General features: G+C 43.0%; 1 protein-coding gene and 1 long non-coding RNA gene across 12 annotated transcripts in view; both read right to left on the bottom strand.

Annotated features, from left to right (window-relative positions):
• Nucleotides 1-21,537, bottom strand: part of PCDH9 (protocadherin 9) — a 776,895-nt gene that overhangs the window by 741,536 nt on the left and 13,822 nt on the right. The gene's annotated exons all lie outside the window — the stretch shown is intronic.
• LOC309339971 lies at nucleotides 1,098-11,151 on the bottom strand. The gene is made up of 2 exons (XR_014155715.1): nucleotides 3,495-11,151; nucleotides 1,098-3,462 (listed from the first exon to the last, which is right to left on the bottom strand). It is a non-coding gene; the product is annotated as an uncharacterized lncRNA (long non-coding RNA).

Genomic DNA, 21,537 nt, shown 5'->3' with positions numbered 1-21,537 from the left:
CAGAACACTCATTACCTTAGAGAAACTCTGCTTTGCAATTAGTATAAATAACATCCTGACAAAATGGGCTTCCACACAGCTTCCAAGAGAAAAAGGCTTGGAGGAAAGATTTGGAGAGATTTGCCATGGCAGTAGGAGAAGAAGGTCAAATCATCTGGCTACTTTCCACACACTCCTTCCCTGTTCATACCATACACTGCCCAGAATTTGGACTGCAGGAGAAAAGAAACAGATTGTTTCCTGCTTTCCTCCATTAGTGCCCATTCTCCATTCCTCATGGAGCCTTCCGACTTTGCTCTATTTCTGATGTCAGGTTTTGTCAAATTATCAGTGAAGTTCAAGAAAATTATCTGGATCCAGAACTTGTCTCATGCTTGGGTTGTTGACACTGATGGAAAGTATATGATTGCATGCCACATTTTTTTTTTTTGTTGGTCCAATACTAACCTTGAAAAAAGTATTTGAATTTTGACAAGGAACTCGGATTGTAAATACTCTTGATTTCAACAGACACACACACACAAGATTTCCTGTGGAGAATTCCAAAGTGGGTTTCTCATTAAGGAATATACAGTGGTACCTCGGTTTAAAAACAGCTTAGTTTAGGAACAACTTGGATTAAGAACTCTACAAACCTAGAAGTACCGGTAAGTGTTTTGGTTTGTGAATTTTGCCTTGGAAGCAGAACATATTCTGCTTCCTGTTGAGTGTAAATTGAGTCCTCCACTGCTATGGGAAAGCACACCTTGGTTTAAGAATGCTTTGGTTTAAGAACAGACTTCCGTAATGGATTAAGTTCGTAAACCAAGGTACCACTGTATATCAGTGCTAGAAACTAGATTGTACACACAACTGTGTTATTTGCTTCCCAAGAAACTAATCTACTTCTGTATATGCTTGAAAATATCATATATAAAAACTGCAAGTAAAGTGAAGCCTGTGGTCTCACAATCCTTCTTCATATAACTTAAGGCTCTAGTCTTAAAATATTTAATACTATGATATTTCTACTGAACTCATTGAGATTGAAACTTTTGAGTAACAAGATTTCCCATGACTGTAGCATTTCAAGTTGCTGGTGTGGAGATGAAGGTGGGGAACACTCCCCAATGAAAAATACTCCATAGAGAAACACACTATGCCAAGGAGAATTGTAGACTAAACCCCTCAGCTTGGCAGGTTAGATTTCTGTGTGCAGGGATTTTTGCATAGGAGAGCATTCAAACAACCGCTATGCATAAATGTCCCTCTATCCTGTTTGTTGGTGGAGAACTAGGGATATTTAAAATAATAAAACAGAGAACAAAAATAATTTTTGCCACTTACTATGGAAATGGCAGTGGGGCTGTTCTTGACAGCCGCTGACTGACGGATGACAGCTTTCTCCACAATGCCTCAGACATCAATTTGTTCATGGATATTTGGGGTGGGAAGGATGCCATTCCACCATCTATTAAAATTGCAGCTGCTGTTTCCCCTCCCCAGTGGACTACCCCAGACTGACACCCCACAGGGAAATGGTGGCTTCCAGCCTGCAAAGAATCCTGGGAATTGTAGTTTGTTAAACCTCGTTAGGAGACCCTTAACCAGCTACAGTTCCCACAATTCTTCATTTTACCCCCTGATTCATATGAGTGTGGAAACTGGCCCTCAGAACGGAAACTGGTCCGATTTTTGTGGAAGCCAGTGAGGTTACCTCTTGAATAAAAATTAATCTGAGCAAATAAGGCTCATGAAGTCAAGACTTGGCATCAATCGGCCTTAAGCACATTAAGATGAACATTAGGAAATAACACTGAGCTAAACTTAGACAGAAAAAGGGGCAAGCCAATGCAGAGAGCAATTTAATTTTCACATCTCACAACAGGAGGACGTTGGCTTCTTGCTGCTTCCATGTTTAATTGGCCATTTTTTATGTAGTGAATGAAAGCCAGCCAATTTTCTCCTGAGAAGCTGTACTATAATCTTGACTCAGTAAGAGCTATATGCTTCTTATTTGTCTATAGCACCATGGGGAATGAGATGAAACATCAGAACAAGGATTTCTTTTTTCTTTCTAATCTGCAAAATTAACTGTTCAACTCAAAAGGGGGCATTTATATACCATCAATTTAGTTTTGAACCAGTGCAAACAGACTTCTCAAGGAAGAAAAGGGACCAAGGGGAATGTAGAATGGTACCTGAATTAATTCCGGGAAGCTTCCTCTAATAGTAGATGAGCTTTCTTTTATGCTAGAGTAGTTTATGAGATTCATTCTTCAGTGAGCATAGGTTTGGCACATTAAAAGGTATCATAGCACTTAACCTCTGAAAAATGTAAAATATAAAGTTTGATCTTCTTTTTCATTATACTACAACTAAGTGCAGGAATTCCAGAATAATAGTTATGGATTAGCTGACTCAGAGGGGAGCTACACTATCTGAAGAATCATTTAATTGTGCTTTCACAGGACTATACCAGAATGTGGGGTGAGATTAAACTTCTGTACACAGAAAACAATAATGTCAGAGAAAAACGTTTAGCCTAAATGCATGGTTCCATAGCGTACTTTTCAATGCACATTTCTTAAAATTTTAAATATGGGGCATACTCAAACATAAAGGCTCCCACTTGAAATAGGAAATGGTGCAATCCATCAACTGCACTAGAAAAATTTGCTGCTCATGCACTTTGGCTCATTCTACTTTGTGATCTTCCAATTTCAACCACATGAAGATCCAGGACTATCGTTTCAATGAATACACCCAAGAATATGTTTAATTTCATGTGATTATGATAATAAAGACAGCCCATCTGGAATCTCAGAACAAAACTGTGCTGCCAGATACGTCTAGCGCCACATTTCCAATTCCACCCCCCCCCAAAAAAAATCTTCTGCTTGCAAAAACAGCCTTGGAAGCAATCATCTTGCACTCATTAATCCATAGACATTTGATTTCAAATCAGACTGCCAGCAGACATAACATCTTTGCATTGTTACAATAGAGAATTGATTTGATTAATGAAACAGCTTTGATTTTTCTCTCTAATCGCTGTCCTCGACAATGCCATGCAAACACCACTGATGCAATTTCCGACACTAGCATGCTCATCTCCCTTGCTTTGCTAAATTTCCCCCTTTGAAAACATCAATTTTATATCTTATTCAATTAATTATTCTGCACCGCATGGCATGCACAAACTCTGCATATATTTTAATAGAAATCTGTGTTGTGTTCATGGCTCTGAAATGGGCTGTCCCTGTGATGAGACATTCCTTTAGTCTCCTACCCTATGTGAAAAATAAAGACAAAAATAGTTGCAGCCCTTTTTTGGAAGCCCGTTGAGATGGATAAGTAGTATGGGGAAAACACTCCAATGCTTCAGAAGCCTCAGAAAGTGACCCTATGCTTTAAAGACATGAGCGTTCTGTTGCCAGCTAATCACAACACTAATGGCTGTGATACACAACAAGTTAAGCACTTATAATGCCAATTGGTTTTATGCGCGTAACTCTCCAGTTGGAAACAATTAGCATACAGTCTACTCAGAAGTAAGCAATCTAATCTTGAAGTCTCCAGTGCCTGATCTACTGTGATCAAACTCTCCCAGTCTATCAATGGCCATAGCTGTTGCATCAGTTGCATCTGGTAACAGGTGCTTCTAGCCACTGAGGCAAAAGCACCCCAAACTGTGTGCCTGCTCCTTCAGGGAGAGGCAGCTCTGAAGGCAATTCAACAGGAACCACTCAGTCACAGTGTCTGTATCTTGCCAGGATTCAGACACCGGGTAGGATCACTTATTCAAAAAAGCCAGCTCAGTTTGTACTATTGCCTTTCTGCTTCCTCTTATTAAAGGAGTGCTCCGTGATGAGCATTCACAGTAATTCTCATATTCAGTGACAGCAGGCCATGCCAACTCCATCTGTATTGTACTGCATTGTGCTTGTGGCAGTGAAGCTTCTACAGAGGCAGATATAGGGCAGTGTGAGCAGTCCTCCCCGGGGCCAAGGGGGTGCCTTTCCACCTCCTTCCCAAAGCCTAGTAAGTGCTGGGCTTTGGGAAGGAAGTGTGACAGCTGTGACAGGGTCATGGAGTCCTCCTGTCTCCTTCCCAAAGCCTAGTTAGTTCTTTCCCAAGTTCAGTAAGGAGACAGGAGGGCTCTAGGACACTGCCAGAGCCTCACGCTTCCTTCCCAAAGCCCAGCACTTACTAGCATACATTTCTGTGCCATAGCAGAGTTGTGACTAGACTGTGCTACCCATAGATAAATAATTTGCCATGTTCTCCACTAAGGTAACAAACACATGTTTTAAGAATCATTGAGGAAAGATTCTTGGTGACTCTCAAGACTCTCACTATAATTCAAATTAAGGATGAAATTATGAATTGTTTTCTCTTTCATTTTTCATACAATCTATTGCTTTTCATGATTTATGGAACTACCTAAACACAGAAATTCTGCTCTATTGCATCGGCTATTCCATTTTGAAAACAAAACATTGCATTTGTTGACTGTATATTTTGCACTAATTTTGGATCTGTTTCCAATCATTTCATGTTCAAGCAACCAGTAATAATTTATTACCTAACCAGAATAAAAACCAAAGCATGTATCAGATTACTGCAATGTGGTTTGCAATCAATATGCATTAACTAAGAAGCACTATTAGCTTTTGCGTTGCTTATTTGTTTTCAGTCTGAATAGATTTTGCTTTATCTTCTCTCTCTTAGTTTCATGGCATTTTGAGCCATAGTGTGTGCCCAATGATAACTGCTACCACAAAACAGTTAGAGGCATCTGCTCATACATTGCCATGGATGTAAATGATTCATCACCAATCTGCATGTGAAAGAGAAAGTGCAAAGAGACAGATTTCTGTTAAAATTCAAGAGTTACTTCTTCCCCCACCTTCCATGGCACAGACCCACCGCCAAATATATGAGTGGCAAGGACAGAAGTAGACAGATTTGGCCATCAGACAGTATATGAAAAGTCCCCCAAGGACCCTATTAAGACAATGAAAATGGTGGTTCAGACACGGGTATACACAATTATTCCAGATTTTTCTACATCACTTGTTTGCTATAGGGCCATGGCATTGTTGTGAACTATCAGTACTAATCTGATAGAAGGCACCACAACTTTCACATTGTTCACCATGGGTTCAAACCTGAGTTAAGTTACATTGGGGGCGGGGAGAAGACTTTTACATCCTATTCTTTGGATCTTCTTCAACCTAAGATGTAGGTTGTCTTCTGTGTTCTACGTTCAACCTTGGGAGGCAAAGCTTGAGCATCCACTCACAAGGTGTAAGAAAGTTGTTGTGGCATGTGTATATAGGAGCGTTCCTATTTTCTTGTGCACATTTTTTTTGAGAGAATACTTCTGTATTTAGGTCAATCCCAAGTCACTGAGTGCATGAAGGCAAAGGAGGAACTGTGTTTACTTAGCCCCTTTCTTTACCTCCACATAGGGTTAATCTGGCCTTATGCAGAGCCTGTGCATGTATAAACTAAATGCAGGGAGTTTCTCTACACACAGCCCTCTGCCTCATGACGCGAAGAGGCAAATCAATGGCAGGCATGTGACATGTGTACCACAGAGATGCTGATATCCATTGCCACCATATACGTTAACTTGGTGTTTTTTTAGAACCCACTGTTTGGAACTAAAGGCCTTCAAAGAAGTTCACAGCTTTAAACTTGTAAATAAAGAAGCTGTTATTTATTTACGTATTTATTCACAACATTTCTATACTGTCCATTCACAAAGTATAAAAATAAAGCACAGGCAGAACACCTTAAATTGCATCAGAATAAAATTAGCAACAGAAAACAACAGCGCAAATGTACTTTAAAAGCACCAGGACCAAAACTAGTAAGATCAGCAAAAATTCAATATGAAGAGTTGCAATTGATAGACTCAATCCAACAAACATATTAAAAACAAAAAATCCTACCAGGATTAATATACCACTCATCATTCAGGCCTTCAAATCCTTTCTATAAAAAAATAATAATGTATGAGCCAGCCATACAAACATAATTAGAGACATTGCTTGGCAGTCTTTAATTGTGAATACAAAGGTGTAAATGGTCCCCACATGACACTTTTCCATTCTCTGCTTCAAAGGTTGGTTGAAGAATCTATTGCTGACACATGTTGCACATTACAGATGGAAAAGCCACTGCTGCCATCCAGACTTCATGGGCAAGACCTCTCTGCTGGCATAAAGTCCCCAACTCCAGCTCAGCCAAAGATAGGTTGGCATCAGCTGGCATACTTTGCTCATCCTGAGACCAGTGAAAGTCCTCTAAAAGGAGCATGGTGGGCATGGGGAGATCCAAAGCACATTCAACTCGGCCGTGTGACTACGGTCCAGCACAAAACATTATTTTAAAGACTTGTTTTCCACCTTCCAGGCTTAGGCAGAGCACCAGCCTGCCCCGTCGCCTCTGCTGCTGGAGGAGCAGCAGCACTGGCATCAGTACTGACTTCAGGTGAAAATGTGCCCATTTCTGACAAGATGTTGCCGAAATCATGCAAGTTCATGCGGAGCACATGAGATTTACCAGAAAATTGCACAAAGTTGCAAAAAATTGGCATGGATACAGGTGCTACTCCTCTGCCGGAATCGATGGAGCAGGTGGGGTAGGCAACTGTCACAAGGCACTTTCCCATTTCACCTCAAGTGGCAAAATGGGAGGCACAGCCCCTGTATAGCTGGCTTCTGCAACACTTCTGGTTCCGTAGACTTACTCCTGGTGAGAGTTAAGAATGTAGTGTGTGGGATTCTACAGTGCAGAGATTCTTATTTTTATGTGTATCTCTAGGGTCTCTCATTTAGCTCATTTACCTACTATGCAGGATTTTGGTTTTGGTTTTGAAGGCAATGCTGCAAATAATGCTTATTGCAGCCTAAGCTTTAAATAACATTGCATGAGTCAAATGAAGTACCATGTAAAAAAAAAAAAAAGGGGGGGAAATTGCTGCATTTCCTTTCCAGCTCAGCTTTTATTTCATGTTCCAGCTGAAGGAGTTTGCTGTTCTTTACAGGATGAGAGTCAGACTCAAAATTGCTTGTCCATAAAATCTGCAGATTATCAACTATTACTGTTGTTCTTTCTCTGACATATCCCTTAAAAATCAGGAGAACGTATAGCCTAGGAAAGGAGAGTATCGTTCTGCCTTCAGCTACAGAAAAAATCCAATGCATCAGAACATTTATTGTAATCCTCAAGGAGGGACAGTGATATTTAAAAATAAGAAACAAAAACATTCCTCGCAAATTCCTTTAATGTTTGGCACCACAACTGCCGTGCTTGAGATCACAGCCTGCACTGAAGCCACAGTGGTCAGCAAAGGAATATAAGAAGCAACCAGCCAGCAAGGGCCAAAGGTCCATCCAATATTCTGTTTCCAAAGTGACTTCTGGAAAGAACAACATTATTCTGCTTTTCTCTCTGTTTAGGTCCTACTGTTGTAACAGAAAGCATATTGCACTGGCAACTGCCTTTTGCAGAGTGAGTCCATTGGGCTGTCTAGCTCAATAGTGCTGTCCACAATGATCATGAGTGCTTCTCTGGGGGGTTGGGGTTGGAAAGGAGTGTTTCCAATCCCTATCTAGAGATGCCCAACTGGATCAAACCTAAGAGCTTTTGTATGCATTGTGCTCCACCGCTAACCTTTTCCCCAAACCTGACAAAAACAGTGTTTACCATCCTCCAAAAAGAACCAGCAAGAAACAAGGACAGGAGCATCAAAGGCCGGGGCAAAATTTGGATGAGGAGAATTTTAAAAACATCCCCATTACCCACTATTAAAAAGACCAGGCAAGATGAAACACGAAGGAGTATGCTACTTAACTGCCCTCTTCTGCTGGTTCATATGTTACACTAGAGTAAATGTGGATCATTTGTGGGTCCTTCACTGTTCTGTAAATAATAGGAGAAGTAGAATTTTCAGTGAATTTTGCTAAAAGACAAATTGGGAACAAACATGGCGGTCCTGTTCAAGGGTATAATCTGTGGGGGCTTCAAGGAAAATTAAAAGAATGCCAGTGAGGATAGGAAAGAACTGGCATATTAAGAGCAAATGGAAGTTGGTCTGGTGTTCCTATCCCTGACATTCATACGTTCCTAATCTCTGTACACAAACTCTACATGTTGCATGTGCAATAGAGGAGACTGCATTTTACAGGTTACCAGATTGTGATCCAAAGTCTAGACACTTCTGAGAGAGATGATGAGCTTTGTTTTTTAGGATTGAAGTTGTTGAACTTTTTTTAGGATTTTACCCCAGTGGATAAACTGCCACAGGGGCCGGATTAAACCGACCAGTGGGCAAGATTACACCCCCAAAGCGGACTTTGAGCATGCCTGCTTTGGAGGAACACACTTGGAAATACATGGCACAAGACAGTGGGGCCACTGTAAATAAAAGGTGGCAACCCTAATAACCCATCCTGCTTTTTATCTTTAACTTTTAACAAATTGTAACCCATCACTTGTTAAGTTCAGAACAAGGTTTTGTTACTAATGATGAGAGGAATCTTGAAAGTTCTCCACCTCACAAGAGAAGCAGGAGGAGTAGAACATGAGCCCAAGGCTCATTCCAGCTCATTCATGTAACAACAAAACATGGTTTTTGTTATGTCTGAACCTGGGCATTGTCTTCTGTCCTGTTTTTTATCCATATCATTATGACCTCATGATTAATAAATAACACATGATCAGCATTCATGCAGACCCTAAAATATATCTGAGGATTACATGGTAGCAAGTGGATGAGTGCCTTTGGGTCCACCATATATGGCAACGAAACAGGGAAGCAAGAGGAAAATCTAAGACACACACTTAGCAACTGAAGTAGTCTGATTCATCACAGAACTCCGTTACCTCAGCAGTTGTGCTTCTAGTACAAGGCATAATTGGAAGCAGCAGCCAACAGTATCAGATATGAGGGGGAAATGACTCCCACTGTGTAAGTACTGACTGCAAATCAGATTTGCTGTCTTGTAGGCAGTTTTGTTTTTAAAAAGATGTTATAGAGGAGAAGATCCTCGACTGGATGGAGCACCCTTGGCAGATAAAGAGGCAAGCAAATTAGTTCAGAAAAGGGAAGCAATGTTAAAAATGGCTGTGACAGAGATCAAAAGTGAAGAGAAGGGTATTATAAAAGAAATTATCAAAGAGGTAAAAAGGAAGATGAAAGAAAAAGCCTCTTCACAAGGTAGAAAAACAACTAATGTGTCTAACCTGCTTGCTTTTTTCACCATGTAACTGTGGAAATAGCCTTATTATTTGCTCGCAGTGTGAAACCAATTTTTTGGGGGGGATATTGACACTGAAGCTGAAGTCATTAATTTAAAAAGCCACTTTCTGATGCAGTTTATGTGCTTAAAGGAGTAACAAAGTCCTTTGGTAGAGCTGAGAATATGACCTGGCTAAACCAGAAAGCTTACAGAATATGGACAAATTCACACCACAGACTTAATATTGGTTTATTAATAACCATTTCTCTCTTCTCCAGAAAACATAAAAAGGTTGGAGTCTCTTGGGATTGAACCTGGAAGCTTCTGCTTGCAAGGTAGATGCTCTTCCACTGAGCCATGCCCCCCTTAAAAACACAGAGCATAACCAAATTTGGTTGTCTGTGTCTAGGGAGAAAGATGTTAAATATACAGTCCTTCTCAAAACATTCTGAGTGTAGAAAGTCTAAAGCAAGAGGAAATAATGTTTTTCAGCACAAGGATCACATTTCCTTTGGGGCCACAGGCCAGTGTTGGGCAGGGCCAGAGGTGCTCATTGGGTGGAGCAATGATTCTGCTCACGGCAAGCTATATGCAGGTCTCCGCTCAGGCAAGCAAAAGACATTATCACAGGGCAATGACATATTCCAGATGGGCAAAAGCACTCGAAGAGGATGCAGAGGAAGGCTGCAGAGGAGTGTGGTCTACGGATAGTCAAGGGTCAGACAGTGACAGCTGGAGAGCCGCATCTGCCCTCCACCTGGAGGTTCCTCACCCCTCGTCTAATTCTGATTAAGATTTAAGGAAGCTTAATAGCTGAGGATCTGAACTGCAACCTTCCTTCTACAGAACTGTTATAAAGATTACTGAGATAACATAAATGATGGTCTTTGAACAGTCCAAGGCACTGTATAAATGCTAAGAATTATGATAATCATCGGGGCCTAACAATCTAGCAAGCTGCAGCTGTCACATTTTGAATTTGAGATAATCACAGAACTGGCATAATAGGATAATTATTAGGGATTCCAAAGCTGTCTGTCAATAATGCCCTCCCTCCATAAGCTGTTGGTAACCCCCCTGCTGGCTGGCAAGTATTTTATTTGTTAAAAGCTTTGTGAGTAGGCTACTATTTGAAATGATTAACAGCATCAGTCAGTGTAACTAATCCTTGGTCTTAAGAGCTGATAATTTGCCAGTAAAAACTTGCACAAGGTAGGACCACAGTACTTCAGAAGGTTGCCAGTGAAGTTTGCATGTTTGAATGCTCCCCAGGTAAAATAGTTCCAGCTGGATTGAAAAGCTAGGCTGTGCACATGCCAGAATGCTAATGTACACTTAGGTTTGATGTACAGTCATACCTCATGTTGCATCCGCTTCAGGTTACGTATTTTCGTGTTGCGTCCTGCAGTACCGGAATGGGTTACTTCTGGGTTTCGACGCTCACACATGCGCAGAAGCGCTAAATCGTGCCATGCATGTGCGCAGACACAGCACTTCGGCTTGCGTCAGTTCCGTGTTACGGACGGGCCTCCGGAACGGATCCCGTCCATAACACGAGGCTCCACTGTACATACACGGCTTCAATTTTTCTGTGTGTGCTTTGGTACAAATTTGTCCCCACATAAGCGCTTCCAATTGAACACTAGCTCAATGTTTCTCACCCACAACTGTGCACTTGATGGGGTATTTTTGCACTGCTTCCTATCCCCTCAGTTATCACTTCTTTCCCCCAAATTTCTAGAAACATGAGGGTCGTTGTGGGCATGCAGGTATTTGTTTACATGTTTGTGCAGCCTTTTCTTTTTTAATATACAAGTTTTCCAGTGTATCAGAATTGCACAAAACAGTGGGTTAAGAAGGTGTGTGTGTGTTGTGCAGCCAGGCAAGGAGCACCTCCCACAATGGAAGCAGGGGGTGTAGTGTAGGACTGCACCCTGCAATGCATCACACACACACACAAAAGACAACACTGCCCATCCCTGAGGACACCCAGAGTTGGGCAACAGGCAACTTTGTGTTGCATTTTCCCCTTACTACTTTATCCAGGGATCAGATTTTTTTTTTTTTAACTAAATGGGGGAAAATATGATATAAATGGGCTGCCACTTGATGAGGAGATCATGGTGTTACAATATCTAAAGGGCTGTCCCATAGCAGATGGAATGGGCTTCTTTTCTAAGAAAGGATGGGGGACTCGCCTCCATTGGAGGTTTTAAACAGAGGTTGGCTGGTCATCTGTCAGGGATTCTTTTGCTGTCATTCCTGCATCGCAGGGGGTTGGACTAGATGACCCTTGAGGTCCTTTCCTACTCTACAATTTTATGATTCTAGGTAGATGGCACAAAAACACAGGGGAGTTCTCAAATCCACTTTAAAACGCCATGTGTACACAGCCCTAGCCCTTTCCCTGAAGTGAGAGCTTTACATGGCAAGACGGGTGTTGTGATGTTGTTTTTAACATAAAAGGTAAAGGTACCCCTGCCCGTACGGGCCAGTCTTGCCAGACTCTAGGGTTGTGCGCTCATCTCACTCTAGAGGCCGGGAGCCAGCGCTGTCCGCAGACACTTCCGGGTCACGTGGCCAGCGTGACAAGCTGCATCTGGCGAGCCAGCACAGCACACGGAAACGGCGTTTGCCTTCCCGCTGGTAAGCGGTCCCTATTTATCTACTTGCACCCGGGGGTGCTTTCGAACCGCTAGGTTGGCAGGCGCTGGGACCGAACGACGGGAGCGCACCCCGCCGCGGGGATTTGAACCGCCAACCATGCGATCGGCAAGTCCTAGGCGCTGAGGTTTTACCCACAGCGCCAATATTTAAACACTCCACCCTGTCTGCTGTCGAAGCAGTACAGTCTCAGGATCGATGCTCCACATGGTATTTCTGAAGACGTCATTCAGCTACCATTAATTTCCTTGTCTTTACCAACAGTAAAGGTCACCAGGTAACAGGAAAATGAAGTGACCAGGTATGTTGATGACAATTTAGGAAGATTTGGCTACCCCAGGTTTAGAAATTAGCCCATACAGATATTTTGTTTGAGTTATATACCTGACACATCCTGTTTCCCCAGGGAACACGGCTCTTAGTGCTCCATCAGTTCTGCTCCATTTGTTCTGCTCTATCGCTAAGGAGTGGGTTTTCCCTTGGATTTTTTTTTTTGGGGGGGGATTACAAAGCTTCATTGGTTGAAAACTGTATAACAAAAATGATCAATAGATGTTAAAGACAAAATAAAAATAAACAGTCATTCATTCCTTAATTGGTACTTGCTTTGTACGTCATTTTGTAATTAAATTTGACATGACCTCTAATCTTCCCATTATGTTCCCAGAGTAGATTCCTTGAATACGCACTTAACTTTATTTTCTCCACGTTGTTTAGCTTACTTTAAATTTTTATAAAATTATCTTATTTACACATAGAAGTTCAATCAAAACCTGGCAACGGATTGATATTTTGACAATGTCCTTTTACATAAACTCTGTATATGTCCCACTCTCTTAACAAATTTTTCATCTGTAACGTCTTGTAACCTTGCTGATAGTCTCGCCAGTTCAGCATACTCTCTTAATTTATTTTGCCAGTCTGATTTGGATGGGATATCTTCTCCCTTCCAGCCTTTTGCAATTAAAATTCTAGCAGCAACGGTAACATACATAAAGGCTTTCCTGAACCTTTTTGGGATTCTGTTATCCATAATTCCTAGCAGCAAGGCTTCAGGCTTTTTAGGGAAAGAGCATTTGAACATTTTCTTAAGCTCATTGTAAATCATTTCCCAAAACTGTCTGACCTTATTACAGTTCCACCTCATGTGGATCCATGGAAAGGACCCATCCTTGGAAAGGAGCAGGGCAAGGCGGAAACCACTAGCCATTGGCATTGCTGCTATGGTGCTGGGTTTAAATGTATAATTATTTATCGTTGTTTGTTAGATTTGTTAGTCACTTTTTATCCAAGTGACTTGGAACATTGTTAAAAAAGACAGTGGGGGGGAAGCCATACTTGTGCCATAAATTGTATCGAGCTGCAACAAAGCCTAAGTTTAGCTACCACCTACAGTGTGATGGCTTCAGAGTCAGTTTCAGTCACTGAAACAAGTAACTGATCCCTGCAATGGTCAAGCAGTTTGGCAAGATCTTGTGTCATTAAAAGCCAGGCCTTCTGCCATTTCCCAAACAAAAGAGAAGTCCTCTTTGCACACTGCAGTGCAATGCTCCAGACCTAGCTCATGGCTCAGCTCAGGCCACTAACCCCACACACCTAGATTATACTCAAAATATCAGTCACCTGTGGCCCTTGCCTGGCTCTGACACCGGGACTACGGTAGTTTGCCTCTGAAGCCTTTTCAGATCTCCCTTTGCACAGGTGTCAAGCCTGCTTATCAGCTCACTGTGCCAAGTCAGTCCTGCACATTCTTACTGGAATCTGGCTGCAATTGTATTAGAAGCAGGAAGTCAGAAACAAAAACACTGGATGCAGAAGAAGGTGTGTGCATGTGTGCTGTTTTAAATGTAAAATGTGCTAAAAACAGGCTCTTAAAATATTCTCATTCCCAACGTTTTTCAAGCAAGAACTTGCTACATCAGGGGAAAGTACTACATTTTTAAGGAACCTGTTTCCAGTAAATTTTTCCCAATATTTTGGTCTTAAAATACTTCATGATGGACACACCCACTCACACCCCATACTGACTTCTGGTTTTCTGTTTCTTTGATGGTGCAGTGCTTGGGGGTTGCTACAGCATTAGGACTTCCATGCTTCGCTGTCCATCAGCTGAATCCTTCTTTGCAGCCATCACAGGATAGCTGGCTCGGCAAAGTTATTGTCAGAGTTGTGCTGCTGTCAATTCAACACACCAGGATTTGTTATTATGACCTCACATGAACAAGGCAGTAGCTATTTCCTATCCCTTGATAGTGATAGGGGGACTTTTGGCCTCCTAGACACTGCTGAACTGCAACTCCCAATGGCCCAGTGTAGCCATTGGCCTGGGATGCTGGCAGCTGGAGAACAGCAACGCCTTGCATGCCAAAGGTTCTCTCAACCCTTGTTCTATCACACCCGCAGGACACCCAGATTCCTCCTCAGTTTTCCGCAGGTTCAACCACCGGCATCTCATGTTTCTTTTCTGTGCTTATAATGCTGCTGAGTTGTTGAATAATCCGCCCTGTAAAATGCCAATAAGCTATAATGACCTGTGGTTTCAAAAGTCCTGCTTTGATGCTGCTTAGGGATTTGTCTGTAAGGTTGCCAGCAATAAATCCTCAATCATAAAACACAAAGAAACATCACACCTGTTATGGATTGCCAATGGATTATGCCCTTTGCCAGAGTGGCATGAGGAATGACTTCTCAAAGTGATCGTTTTGCAGGCTTTTGCATATTTCCATAAATATGACAAATATAGACTAGATTTGAGCAAAGATATAAAAAGAGCCCTCCTGGCTAAGGGTTCAAATGTTGGTGAGCTGCAATAAGCAGTAGCAGCCTTGAGGCATTCAGTAGGTTACCTTCAGAAATATAATAAATGTATCCCAACTCACTCCAAGTCTCCAAAAATGCCCCTTTACACTTTGGAAATGTGATGCAGAGGGGTGAGGGGGCATTTTTTGTTCCAGAAAAATCTACTGCAGGAGTGAAGAAGGCAGCAGCCAGACTGCATGGCAGTCCAGCGTAATGGCAGTACCTGCCCAAGTTTGCTTCCTCAAGCAGAGACCAGGTAGTGCCCGCTTCACTTTGAAAAGTCTTGCTGTACCCTCCAGACACCAATTCATGTCTTCATTTATCCCTCCACTCTGGGTGTGTCCGGAAGTAGATCACTGCCCCTGCTGCACAACAAGACCAGGACTCAGCAGGGACGACACATTACCCACCTCTCCTCACCCTGCATCTGTAGCAACAGCTCTTGCATACAAGAAGTTGAAGTCTCACTGCTGGCAAGGGAGATTGGCTTGGGAAGCAGGCACTCTGTCTCCAGCCCTCCGGGCCTTCCTTCTTCTGGCCTGCAGGCCACAGACAAGCTACAAGCCTCAGGCCTCCAGTACAGTTTCATCCAAAAGCCTCCAGGCAGGAGATGCTTTGCCATACTGTCTATGAAGCAAACCCCTCACTCAGTTTCCAAAACGCTCCTCCTCATTATTCATTCCTTACTGAAAAACACAACCTGGAACCTTTCATCCGGGATTCATCTCCCCGTGAAGCCCATTGACTTCAATGTGTGTTTTACCTGAACACACACCATGCAACCTTCTGCCTTTGCCTTGCTCCTTTGCTAGCATCGCTGATTCAACAACTGCAAGTGGCACTTGCTGTCCTGTGCCTTTGAAAGCCTTTTCCCGCAACCATTTCTATAAATACAAGTGCTCCCAACTGTTTGAAATATAAAGAAGTGACTTGCTTTGTTTCAATACCGATTTGCTGCGGTGCTCTGCATTTCTAGGGCTCAGCTGTGCTAGACCAGATCCCACAAATGCTGTCTCAGTCTCTCTCTGCTCTGTGATAATATTTACAAGGGAGGAAATCCCAGATTTCCGATACATGTCACACATACTTCTTACCAAGAATAAATACACGCGGGGAAATTAAGTGGGAGGTGATAAAAGGAAGCAAGGGGGAGGCAGGGGGCAGGGAGAGAGAGGAAGCAGCAACATCTATTTAAAGGAGAAATATATTTAAACATCAGCCAAATGACATCATTTTCATACCATCCACACTGGAAGCTTAAAGACCCAAATACTCCACAAGCCATTAGTTTCTCAGTGCCCTGCAAGGGATTAAAGTATGTCTTGATCAACTGCTAAAGCAGAGAGGAAGGCCAAATCCTAGATATTAGCAAAGCTTGGTAACAGTGGAATTTGTAGGGGCTTTGATTTCACTGCAATCTAGTCAATGTGAAAGCTCATTGTTAACAGCCATGGCAAGGTAATGCCCAATTGTACTGTTCTGTGCTCACACATCTGGGATAACACAGACACACAATGCTGTATGTGTTTGTTAGTGGATGCCACACATGACCATCTTCTGCAATGCATTTATTTCGTCTGAGTTTCTGAGTGTATGCAGACATCTGGAATGCTCAGCATAGAAAACATGAATTAGGGGAAAATACTGGGAAAGACAATCATGCAGCTTTTCTGAAGGCCTTTCCTCAAGTCTTGTCTATATTCAATGCTATGATTTCTTTGCCCAGGCTAAGCTCCCAGTTCTACACACCATCCTTCCACTTGTGAACCTTTAAGAGTAAACAGCAGCTGGAGAAATTCTACTTTTTTACTGCTTAGATAGACAGGACTTGCCCTTAAGCCTTCCTGCAAAAAACCTCTTGCTGGTTGCTACTGCCCAAAGGAACACACCACCAGTCTTCTCCTTTCCCTCTGAAACCACAACACAGAAGCAATGACACTCTGCCTGGGCTACTGCTTTTACAAAGCCTGTCTTTGACTTTAAAAACAAACCCTTTCCAAAAGGAAAGGGAAACATTTCTTCATTAAACATTAATTTAATAAATGACAATATAGAATTTGCACCCCTGTCCAGTATAGTCACACAAGCTTTTTAGGCTGCCATTGAATAGTATTCTGCCTGCACAAACTCTATTCACATTGGTTTATTGGATGAACAACCTCTCTGTGTTGCAGAAATTCTGGCACATCTTCTAGCACAGGGGTAGGCAACCTAAGGCCCGGGGGCCGGATGCGGCCCAATTGCCTTCCCAATCCGGTCCGTGGACGGTCCAGGAATCAGCGTGTTTTTAACATATTTAAAATGCATCTCTGGGTTATTTGTGGGGCATAGGAATTTGTTCATATTTGTTTTCAAAATATAGTCCTGCCCACCCAATGGTCTGAGGGACAGTGGACTGGCCCACGGCTGAAAAAGGTTGCTGTTCTAGCACATTCTTAATTCATGCAGAGCACTGGCCATTCCTATTGGGTCCCACTATTGCCCCAAATAAGCAGCAATGGCAGCCTCAGTTCACCTACACTGTATTCTGTGTGTGCTGTTAAGCATGAAAGGAAATAGGCGATGGCAGATAATAGGCATTTGGAGAACATTATCCATTATTGATCTTTTCACTGAACAACCCAGATAAGCTTCTAAGGAGTTGCAGGATTCTGCAGAACACAGCTCAAACATCACTTGTTGCAGCCCCCAAACATGGTACCCATTAAAAGTCCAACGTTCTAAATTTGGAGGTTTCTGCTTGGGCAAAATATCTGAGGATTTGTAAGGGTAGAGAAAAGAGTTCCTCTACCATCTATATTTAACCATGTTATAAGTTCCTTTCAGACATTTCATGAACACTTCTTCCTGCAAAAGCAGAGGTCCTGGTCCTGGTCACGTGGAGAAGACCTCCCCACATGAAATTTGGTGCACACCATCACTTTTCAGATCTTATTATGAACATGATGGAGGCTGCAGATGCAATCTCCCCCATCCTACCCGAAAACACATTTATATTAGCATCTGAAAGGGGACTCCAGTCTTATTATTTGTCAGTTTTTAAATTAATCTCTGTTACCAGGAGAAAAGGTGGGGGGTGTTAAAAATGAAACTAAAAACGCACCATATATCACTCTCCTCATTCTGGATTTCTGGTGACTGACATTCTGCTTCATTTGTAGCATACAAATAACAAAAGAAAAAAATTGTGGGAGCGTTCTTTCAAACTGAAATGTTTGACAGACTTAACAGCTTTTTGAAATAAAACCTGATGAAATCTCAAATAGAAAAAAAAGTCTGTCTCCACAGTACATGAGAGATTACATTTCAACAGGCCAGGTTTACTATCCTTAGACAGATGCAGATGTGGGATTATTTATTTATTTCCCTGGCACTTGGTTTCTCTCATATATATATATATATATATATATATATATATATATATATATATACAGGTTCTACTGCTGTAGCTTTAAACTGACGTCTAGTCTACCTCCTGCTACGGTGAATTCTGATAGCTTGAATATGAGAGACATTTGCAGGTTACTGCTGTCACATTCTGAAAGCAATTTCAAATCTTGCCCATGCACCAGGTTGGTTCCAGACACAGACATCCTTAGAGGAGACCCACAGAAAACCAATGCCATTTAAGTTAATCATGACTAATTTATCCCACTGATTTTAATAGATGTATTCTAAACATAACTACATCTGGAACCAACCCACTGAAATTTGTTCCTGCCACCAGTAGCATTTGAAATTGAAACAAGTTAAGAACAGGTTCTGGAAACCTACCCTTCTGTAGAAACCAAAGGTCAGCACATATATGGTTTTAATGTGATATATGGACATTCCACACAGTGGTCTGAATGCAGGGCCGTCTCCAGCGCTGTGGTGCAAAGATCCCTCTGGCGCCCCCCCCCAGCAACTCCAAAACAAGGGAGGGGGCAGTGGAAAATGTCTTCTGCCTCCCCCACCGCCCTGGCATGGCGGCGGAGATCAAGCAGGAAAATGTGCTAGTGGACATGCTCTCCAGCAATGGGGGGCCCGAGAAGGCAGCCTGGGAAGGCTGCACGCCCGTCAGCCACATAGGGCACAGCTGGCGGGCGCTCAGGGAAAGGGGAGGCTACCGGCAAAGCCACACATCTCCCCCACTCACTAGGGCGCCCCTGAGAGCCAGCGCCCTGGCGCAACAAACCACTAAGACCAATGGGAAAGACGGCTCTGTCTGTATGCATGAAAACCAGATTTGTACTCCTTCTGCTTCTGTCTGAGGGGAGAGACTAGCACACAGTGGCGTAGCGTGGGTTGTCAGCACCCGGGGCAAGGCAAGTAATTTGCGCCCCCTAACCCGTGGATTTGCGCCCCCTAACCCGTGGATTTGCCCTAACCCCAGATGTTGCGCCCGGTGCGGCCGGCCCCCCCTGCACCCCCCACGCTACGCCACTGCTAGCACAAGCTTTGTTTATGAGCCTCCTCATGGAGCATCCCATGTTAACATTACCTGGGCAGTGTTGGGGCGAGGCATAAACCTGCTGCTACACTGTACAGATGTTATATACCCTCATAGAATCAAGGTGGAAGGGATCCCAAGGGTCATCTACTCCAACCCCCTACAATGTAGGAATCTTTTGCCCAACATGGGAATTAAACTCACACCCTTGAAATTAAGAGCCTCATGCTCTACCAGCTGAGCTATTCCAACTCAATAGGCCAATACTTTTTCAGTAGAACCAGTTTACGAGTCTAGGTATCTGCCCTCAAGTGTTGGAGCAAAAGCGAAGAGAAATTAACTGGCAGGTTTTCATGTAGCATTTGGGATTTTGTAGCCAAGAGCAAAATGCACAACTCTTGCGTTAGTTAATAATGGCAGGCGGACTCATCTGTTCCAGAAGAGGGACCATCTCCCACTGAGCTGTTTGTGGTGGACTCTCCTTCTCTGGAGGTTTTTAAGAAGAGGTTGGAGGGCTACATGGGGCTTGGACTAGATGCCCCTTGGGCACCCTTCCAACTCTACAATTCTATGATTCCATGATGTTTCAATTCCCTCCATTTGGAAGGATCTGGTATTAGATTATATGCTGGAGCTCTTGAGCGAGCCTTTGTTAATGCACTACTGGGCTAGATGGAGAGTCTGACAACTTCCTATGCTCCTGTGTAAAGTGTAGGGTTTTCAAGCATACAGTGGTGCCTTGCAAGACGAAATTAATCCGTTCCGTGAGGCTCTTTGTATAGCGGTTTTTTCGTCTTGCGAAGCAAGCCCATTGACAGCTTAGCGGATTAGCGCTATTAGCGGTTTAGCGGCTTTTAGCGATCAGCTGATAAGCAGCTTAACGGCTTAGGAAAAGGGGGGAGAAAGGGAAAAACCCCTGCAGGAACTCGCAAGACATTTTCGTCTTGCGAAGCAAGCCCATAGGGAAATTCGTTTTGCGAAGCCCCTCCAAAACGGAAAACCCTTTCGTCTAGCGGGTTTTCCGTCTTGCGAGGCATTCATCTTGCGGGGCACCACTGTAGATGAGAAGAGCCTGCTGGACCAGCCTCTGTTCCAGCATCCTGTTCGTCACAGTGGTCAGCAAGATGCCTATGGGAAGCCTGCAAGACAGACCTGAGTGCAACATATGATTCCCAGCCACTGGTAGGAGGCGGCACATTGCCTCTGACGCTGGAGGAAGATCTTTCCCCCCTCCTGTGCATTTTGGAAGAAAATATTAGAGTTGCTGCTTGCCTGAAGCAAAATGTCAAGGCAAATCTGTACAGATTCCTGCTTGGGCAAAAAGGGAGCTAAGAGAGTTTCACTAGACTAGCAGAATTGTCAGGATAGGGCACCACTCACATATCCCTTATTTTATATCCCCACTTTTGTCCAAAGCAAAATGTAGAGAGAATTTGAGCCTTTGATGACATGAATGGGAAGCTAAAAAGAAAGATGTTGGTAAGTCTAATGACATTTCACAAGGGAAGTTGGGTTGGGGAAGTGGCACATTCCTGCCTCTGATTTCTAAGGCGAATTCATATTTAGGAATTACACCGCAAATACAAATGTCTGATGAGGTGTCCGTCAGACTCACACAATGCTAAGGCATTTGTTTGAATACCTATACTTCTAAGAAGTCATGCATTTCCCCAACCCTGCTATATTCATTTGTCTTCTCTCTCTTTCTCCCTCTCTCTCTGTGTGTGTGAAAGAGAGAGAGAGAGAGAGAGAGAGAGAGAGAGAGAGAGAGAGAATGAATTTCCAGGCACAGCAGTGCTGAGAAGGACTGATCAGCCATAGGTCTTTCCACAGTTCTCACAGCACCTTCAAAAACACTGCTTTTAGAAGAAATTATAGCAGCTGCAATGCAAGGACCAACTTCTGTATTCACTGTTCAGATCAGACAGGCAGCTTCCCATGGTGGTTTTTTGCTTTGCCCTTGGCTGCAGTTGTGCGTACAAGAAAATGCACTCAGCTGTAGATGTATGGTTTTGCCCATCTTCTGGTTCCTCTGCTACCAAGGCAGGTATCTGACACATGCATCAATAGCAGGTGGGTGGGGTGGGATTGTCACATTGCTCATTGCCTTAAAATAAGTACTGGCGTGCCCTGGCAAAATTATTTCAGTGACTCTATGGAAGATCTTGGGGGTCTCTCAGAAAATGGATCTCCTGGGGGCTGAAACTCTGTGTCATTTCTGGGAAAGGGAGCCCCACCCCTCAACTGCTTGTGATTATATCACACTGTGTGTCACTTTTGTCTGGAATTTTGATTATCACCTTCTATTAATAAAACTCACTGTAATCGAGCATGATGATTTTTCAAAAGGTATTTGTTAATCAAGGAGGGAATCTGAGGGGGGAAATAGGAACTGGGTAGAGGAAG

This window comes from Podarcis erhardii (genome assembly GCF_964252035.2).
Source record: "Podarcis erhardii genome assembly, chromosome: 4".
NCBI lineage: Eukaryota > Metazoa > Chordata > Lepidosauria > Squamata > Lacertidae > Podarcis > Podarcis erhardii.
This window is presented reverse-complemented; position numbering and strand designations above follow the sequence as displayed.